Consider the following 7,171-nt stretch of genomic DNA (forward strand, 5'->3'; position numbering starts at 1 on the left):
TCTATGCCTGCCACATTTGGTGTCTGTATCCAGCCAACCTTGGCATTCCTGACATGCAATTACCCTGAGTTCAGTTGCCTTTTTATGTCAATTTTATTTATGTTGTGATCACTGTGGATGTTGTTCTAATTCTGCTTACTTGGCTCTGAGTCAGTTAATATAGTTCTTCCCATGTTTTTCTGAATTATTCTTGTTAATTGTTTCTTATGGAGGAAAAATATCCCATGGCAATCATTTGTTTCTTTCTTTCTTTCTTTCTTTCTTTCTTTCTTTCTTTCTTTCTTTCTTTCTTTCTTTCTTTCTTTCTTTCTTTCTTTCTTTCTTCCTTTCTCTTTTCAAATCACCCGTGGCTCTAAGAAGCTGTCATATGTACAACAGCCACAGCAGGTAAACTTTTCTTAGGGTACAAATCAGTTCAGTTCTATTTATTTCAATTTTCTGAGAAACATGATGAAAACACACACACCTAATGAGTGAAGCTCTTTTGGCCCCAAGCACTGTGGAGAAGGAAATCCTGGAGAAATCCTAGAAACAACTACTACACATTTCTATAGTGCTTTAAAATTTTCTTACAGCAACCCTGGGAAGTAGATAGAGCAAGTATTACTGACCCAATTTACAGAAAGAAACCTGAGGCACCATGTCACGGTTCATAAGGGTCAAAAGTGTTATTTAAAACCAGGTCTCCTAAACCTAGACCACACTGACATTCATAGCAATATTTTTACCATTACTTATCTATCTGTATATATTTTTTAACCTGACCTGTGATTTCATTGATATAAGGAACTTTCAGTGAGAAAATTTCCCCTACTAATGCAAATTGCTACTTTGTGAGATTCATCAATTTTAGAGATTTGTCTGGGGCACTGAGAGGTGGAGAGACTTCTCAAAGGAAGTCCCTCGATGTGACAACATTCTAATAAGAGAGACAATGTACTAGATCATAGGCTTAGAGCTTGAAAGGACCAGAGAGGTCACTGAGATTGACTCCGTCATTTTACATGTAATGGAGGACCAGCCAATGAGAGCCAAAGTTTAAGGGCATCTATGTGGGACCCAGGCTGAAAGTCTAGTGGTCACTCATGGATCAAATCCTAATGTTGAAATAGATTCATTGAAGTACATAATAATGTGGAATGAGGGAGGGGTTCATAATGGGAGGGAGTATGTCAGTCATGATTTGAACTCACACCTTCCTAACTCTGAAGCCAGCTGTCTTCTTTACCCCACACTTCCTTTCTATATTGTCACATAGCTATACTATACTTAGGGGTGTATGAAGGAGGACAGCACCTTTGGTGTAAAGGCTTGTGGAACTCTTCTCAGGGATGCTCATCTACATTTAGTGCTTACCTGTCACTGAACTCTCACCTGTGGCTCCAAGAAGCTGTCGTACGTGCAGCAGCCACACCCTGGTAAACTTCCTTAGTAGATGGGCTAAACTAGGTTGAGGGTAACTGACAGGCCTCAGACCTAAAAGTGAGTCATTGGGGTGTCTACCTCAAGCATGTTAAGGCTTCCCTGGTGGAATGGGTGAATGAGAACAATTTAACAGCCATGAAGGTAACTGAAATAGGTAGCACTTAGACACTGAAGGTCCCTACTCCATCCCAGGCCAATACCAGTCGTCTTGATTGGGGCAGCTAGTGGATAGAGTTGCTGGCCTTGGAGTTAGGAAGACTTGTCTTCTTGAGTTTAAATATGGCTTTAGACACTTACTAGCTTTTTGACCCTGGGCAAGACACTGAACCCTGTTTGCCTCAGTTTCCCCATTTGTAAAATTAACTGGAGAAGGAAATGGCAAACCACTCTTGGCAGTGTCTCTGCCAAGAAAACCCCAAAGAGAGACATGAAGAGTTGCATATGACTGAAACAATCCATCCCCAGCTTCTTATACAATACCTGGAAACTGGCCTCTTAAGGATGTTTCTTCAAATTGAAATGAATGGAACTGAACTGAGTTGTGCCCTAAGGTAAAGTCTCTGTAATTAAAAAAAAAAAGTTTATTGGAGGACTCTGGAAGGCTGAAAGTATCTAGAGAACAGAGAAATGATGTAAAAAGATATATAGAACAAATAGAAAAATATTGAATTTCTTGAAATGCAGTTTCATTATTTTCTAGAAACACATTTAAGTACATTCATGGAACCTAGGAGTCAGCAACTTGTTGCCAACTAGAAATTTTACTTGATCCTTTTGAATAAATTGAAATTCATCTTAAAAATGGCTGGCATAAAACCTGAATGTAGCCTATAATCAATGTATTCTTACTTGCATTTTTTTCTTTTCTAGAAGATCTTATGTTAGGGTTTCCATTAGGGTAATCTGTTTTTAAACAAATACAGGAGGGTGGTAGGATAATAGGTTTAGAACTGTAGAGAACTTTGAGATTGCCAATCCCTTCATTTTGCAGAACAGGTAACTGAATCCCAGAGAGCCTAAGGTTACATAGGTTGTATGTATTGAGCTTGGACCCTGAGACAGTGGGCCTCTGACTCCAGATCCAATGTTCTTCACTATGAATGAGTGAGTAAATGAATGAATGAATATATGGAAATGCATTTATTAAGTGCTTACTGTGTGCAAAGTACTGTGCCAAGTACTAGGAATACAAACATAAAAATGAGAGAGTACCTGCCTTCGATAAGCTTACGTTCTAATAAGAAAGATAGTACACTGGATTATAGAATTAGAGCTAGAAAGGACCTGAGAGGTCACTGAGAGTCACCCCCTCATTTTACATGTGATGGAGGAATGGCCAATACAAGTGCTGGGACCTACGTAAATGTTTGCATTTCTGAAAGTACTCAGTGATGTGCATTGGGGGAGGGGTCCAGCTCTCTACTTCAGAGCATGCACACACAGGTATTCTGTGACTGCTTCCTATACCCTTACTATATGGGGAAGAGGGGTCCTTTGGTGGGCCACAGAGCTGGAACTGAGAGTGCTGTAAAAGACTCTAATGGAGAAACCCATTCTCTTCCCTTCCTGCTGACCACAAGGGCTAAGGGTGACTCTCTAAGCTCCAGAGGACTGGTGGGGGGGGCAGAGGGGGGATTCTCTCTCCCTAACACTGACCATGGGCAGATCATCTAGTCTAGCCTATATTTGGAATGGGGCTGCTTCATTTTCTTTCCTTTGGCACAAGGTACTCTGAGACTTCAAAAAAAATAGGAGAGTCAGCAGAGGTTCATGATGGAAGTCCATAATAGATACTGCTGTAGCTGGCCAAGTCAAGTTGGATGAGGTGCCTACTTGACCATGAGAATCAATCTGCTTGATCCAGGTTGGCAGTGAATTGGCTCAGCAGCCAAGACACCATGTCTTGTAAATAATGGAGTGACTTGTCCATAGGTTATCGCACGTTTGGAAGTGAACTTGGGAGGAGGAAAGTTTGTAGCAACTGTTGTAAGCTTAAGCCCATTCCCCTCAGGTGCCAAAGTGGTAGAAGGGAGAATGTACCCTGGTTTTTGTAATTCTGGTCTTCTTTTTTTTTTCAGTAAAGATCTCATTGTAAAAACTTAATGATATCATTGCTTATTGATGAACTCAAGAGATATCAACTTGTTAAATGATAATGGGAAGATTTTAATGAACTGGTAAATTACTTTGGGGGGGGTGAACATAGTGAAATAGAGGTTCAAGAAAACCACAGCAGAAGAGTTCCATTGCCCCTCAGGGGGTACCCCCAGAGCTCTGAGGGGGAGATATAGCCAGACAGGTTCTAGGGGCCTGACCTGATAGTGTATACAAGGGGTACGAGACTAAGTTCAGAGTCTCACTGCCTACAAATAGGGTAGCTGAGGCCCTTTGGGGTGGAGTGACTTGCCCCAGTTCACGCAGACAGTAAAGTGGTAGTTGTTACTGTTCAGTCATTTTTCCTTTATGTCTAACTCTTAGTGACCCTATTTTGGATTTTCTTGGCAAAGATACTGGAGTGTTTTGCCATTCTGTTCTCTAGCTCATTTTGCAGATGACGAAATTGAGGCAGATAGGGTTAAGTGACTTGCCCAGGGTCATGTAGCTACTAAGTGTCTGAGGCCACATTTGAACTCAGGGCCTCCTGACTCCAGGGCCTGTGCAGTGCACACCTAGCTGCCCCATGTGAGGCATAGCTGAGGCTGGCTAGGTATAGTGAAACATGTGACTCACTTCACTCTGGGTTTTTGTTAGTTTGTTTGCTTTGAGGCTAGGTCTCCGAATCTTACCCAGGCTGCAGGTCTAGTGGTCACTCGTGGACCAAATCCCAGTGCTGATTCACTCCAAAGCTTCTGTTCCAGCTTGGGCTGGTTGGCCCTTCTTAGACATGCTCACTACATTGGTAGTAGACATTGGTATTTGCAGACATGAATCTGTTACTCAGTATTGGCAGAAACACAGTCATAACCTTTTTTGGGTCACTGACTTGTCAGTCAGGAGAAGTTTGAATCTGGATCCTAGGAGCTCTACTTATTGACTGTATGAGCCTGGTTAAATCATTTAACCTTTGTTTGCCTCAGTTTCCTTTCCTGTAAAGTGGGGATAATAATTGTATCTACCTCCCTGGGTTGTTGTGAGGATCAATTGAGTTAAAAATTGTAAAGCGCATAGTAAGCCCTATATATTGTTGTTGTTCAGTCTTTTTCAGTCATGTCTGATTCTTCGTGACCCCTTTTTGAGGTTTTCTTGGCAAAGATACTGGAATGGTTTGCCATTTCCTTCTCCAGCTCATTTTGCAGCTGAGGAAACTGAGGCAAACAGGGTAAAGTGATTTGTCCAGGGTCACACAGATGGTAAGTATGCTGATGTTGGATTTGAACTCAGGTCTTCCTAACTGCAGGCACTCCATTCACTGCACCACCTAAACAGTGCCCCAAGCACTGTTTAATATTAGCTATTATTGTTGTGGTTGCTATTTTGCCTCCCAGAGCCTCAGATTAAATCCTTGCACTGTCCCTCTTTCAGGGTTTTGGTGAGGAAAGTACTTTGTGAACCTTGAAGGGCTATTGAAATGTGAACTGTTCTCATCATACATACTTCACTGGGCATGAATTTGGGCACAATCAGCTGAAAGGGACTGCATTGCAGTCCAGTGGCAGCTCTCCCCTCCTTTCAGCATTTTCTAGCATTTATGAAAATGAATGGTCATATGGTAATTTTATCTAAAGTTTATTAAAATGGGTATTGAACTATTTGCAGCTAGAAATAATGAACTGCCTTGTTCAATCTCTTTCTGATCCTATTTGGGGTTTTATTGGGAAAAATACTGGTGTGGTTTGCCATTTCCTTCTCTAGCTCATTTTACAGATGAGGAAACTGAGGCAAATAGGGTTAAGTGACTTGCTCAGAGTCACACAACTAAGATGTGTCTGAGGCCAAATTTGAGCTCAGTTCTTCTAGGCTCTATCTAGGCCTCCTATCCACTGACCTTAGCCTTGATGGGACAATGCATAAATGTTCCAACCTTGGGGCTTAGTGTATGGACACATGGATTGCCTTCAGAGTACACTCATCCAGAGGTTCTTTAGAATTCCAGGTACCTGAGGCCTTTGTTACTTCAAACTCAGGCAGTCATCTGACTAACCAACTTCTAACCTATAGGTTCTATATATATATTATTATTAGGATTGAGGAGAGCTTTGTTTGAATCCTGACTCTTCTGTTTATGTAACTCTATAAGCTATGTAACCCTGACCAAGTCTCTTAATCCCTCTGAGCCTCACTTTCCTCATCTATAAAATGTGGGAATTTACTAAATGATCTCTAAGATTTTTTTCTATTCAATTAAATTTATCTTTAGAAAATGATCATTGTACAAAGTACTGTGCTAGCTGCTGGAGATACAAAGACAAAAATAGAAGTTATTGCCTTCGAGGCCTTATTTTCTAAGGTGCAGAGGGAGGAACGCAGGTAAAGCATGATACACACAGAGATGAGTATGTATCAGGTGTCAGGAGTTCTCTCTGGAGGACTACCCTATTCCTCTAAGACTAGAACCAGAAACTGGTCCTGAAAGGGATTGGTCTCTTTGGGACTCTGCTTGATCTGAAACTTGAAGAGTGAAAAGCATTTTGAGAAAGAGGGAGAGGTGCAAAGAGAGAAGAAGGGAGACAGAGACAAACAGACAGACAGAGACATAAAGACAGAGAGAGACATACACAGACAGAGACAGAAGACAGACACAAAGACAGATAGTCAGAGAGACAAAAACAGAGACAGAGAATGAGATAGACAGATAGACAGAGACAGAGACAGAAGAGAGATATGCAGAAAGACAGTGAGACAGAAACAGAAACAGAGAGAACTCCAGAGAGAGAGACAGAGACACACAGAAACAGACAGAAAACTGAGAGACAGGAAAGAACAGAGAGGCAGAGGGTTAGAGGGAGGGGAAGGAGGAGAGGGAAAGAGATTAAGCAGAGGGGGAATGCAGGAGAGAAATGACTGTAATATGAAAGTGCAGGCCGTGGTTTAGCTGGAATATTAGATACAAATAAGGAAGGAAAGATAAGGCTGGAAAGGGGGATTGGGGCCAGACTGTGGGCACCTTGAATGAAATGAAGAGCCTTCAATTCTGTGATTGAATTTTAAATTGAGTATCCTTTAGGGGCTTGTGATCTAGAAGTCATAAAATGTGAGTGCCAGTACAAATGCTTCTACCTTTTGACTTTGGGAGATTTTTTATTTACATTGCTCTAGGCTTTAACTTCCTTATCTTAATTCCAACCCCCACCCCATCCCAATCATTTCTTCCTTCTTCCTTATAATGACTTCTCTCTTACCTTTTTTTTTTTTTTGCTGTTGAGGTACCCAGGTTAAGTTAAGTGACTTGCTCAGGGTCACGCAGCTAGTAAGTGTCAAGTGTCTGAGGCTGGATTTGAACCAGGTCCTTCTGACTCCAGGGCTAGTGCTCTATCCATTGTGCCATCAAGCTGGCTCTCTTCTTTCTAGCTTTTGGTCACACCACCATCCTCCTAGTCACTCAAGTTTTCAACCTTAGTGTTGTCATTGTCTCCTGACTCTTAGTCAACCCGCTTATTCAGTCCATTGCCCAAACTTGTCCTTCCTACCTTCACAACAACCCTCTTACATACATAGCCACAAGCTGAGTCAAAGCCCTCATCACAACTTGCCTAAAGGCAATAAATAGCCTTCCAGCTGGTCTCCTAGCCTCAAATCTTTTCCTACT

The sequence above is a fragment of the Petaurus breviceps genome, unplaced genomic scaffold (genome assembly GCF_028583685.1).
Source record: "Petaurus breviceps papuanus isolate PSGF00001 unplaced genomic scaffold, PetGlider_PUasm1.0 98, whole genome shotgun sequence".
Taxonomy (NCBI): Eukaryota; Metazoa; Chordata; class Mammalia; order Diprotodontia; family Petauridae; genus Petaurus; species Petaurus breviceps.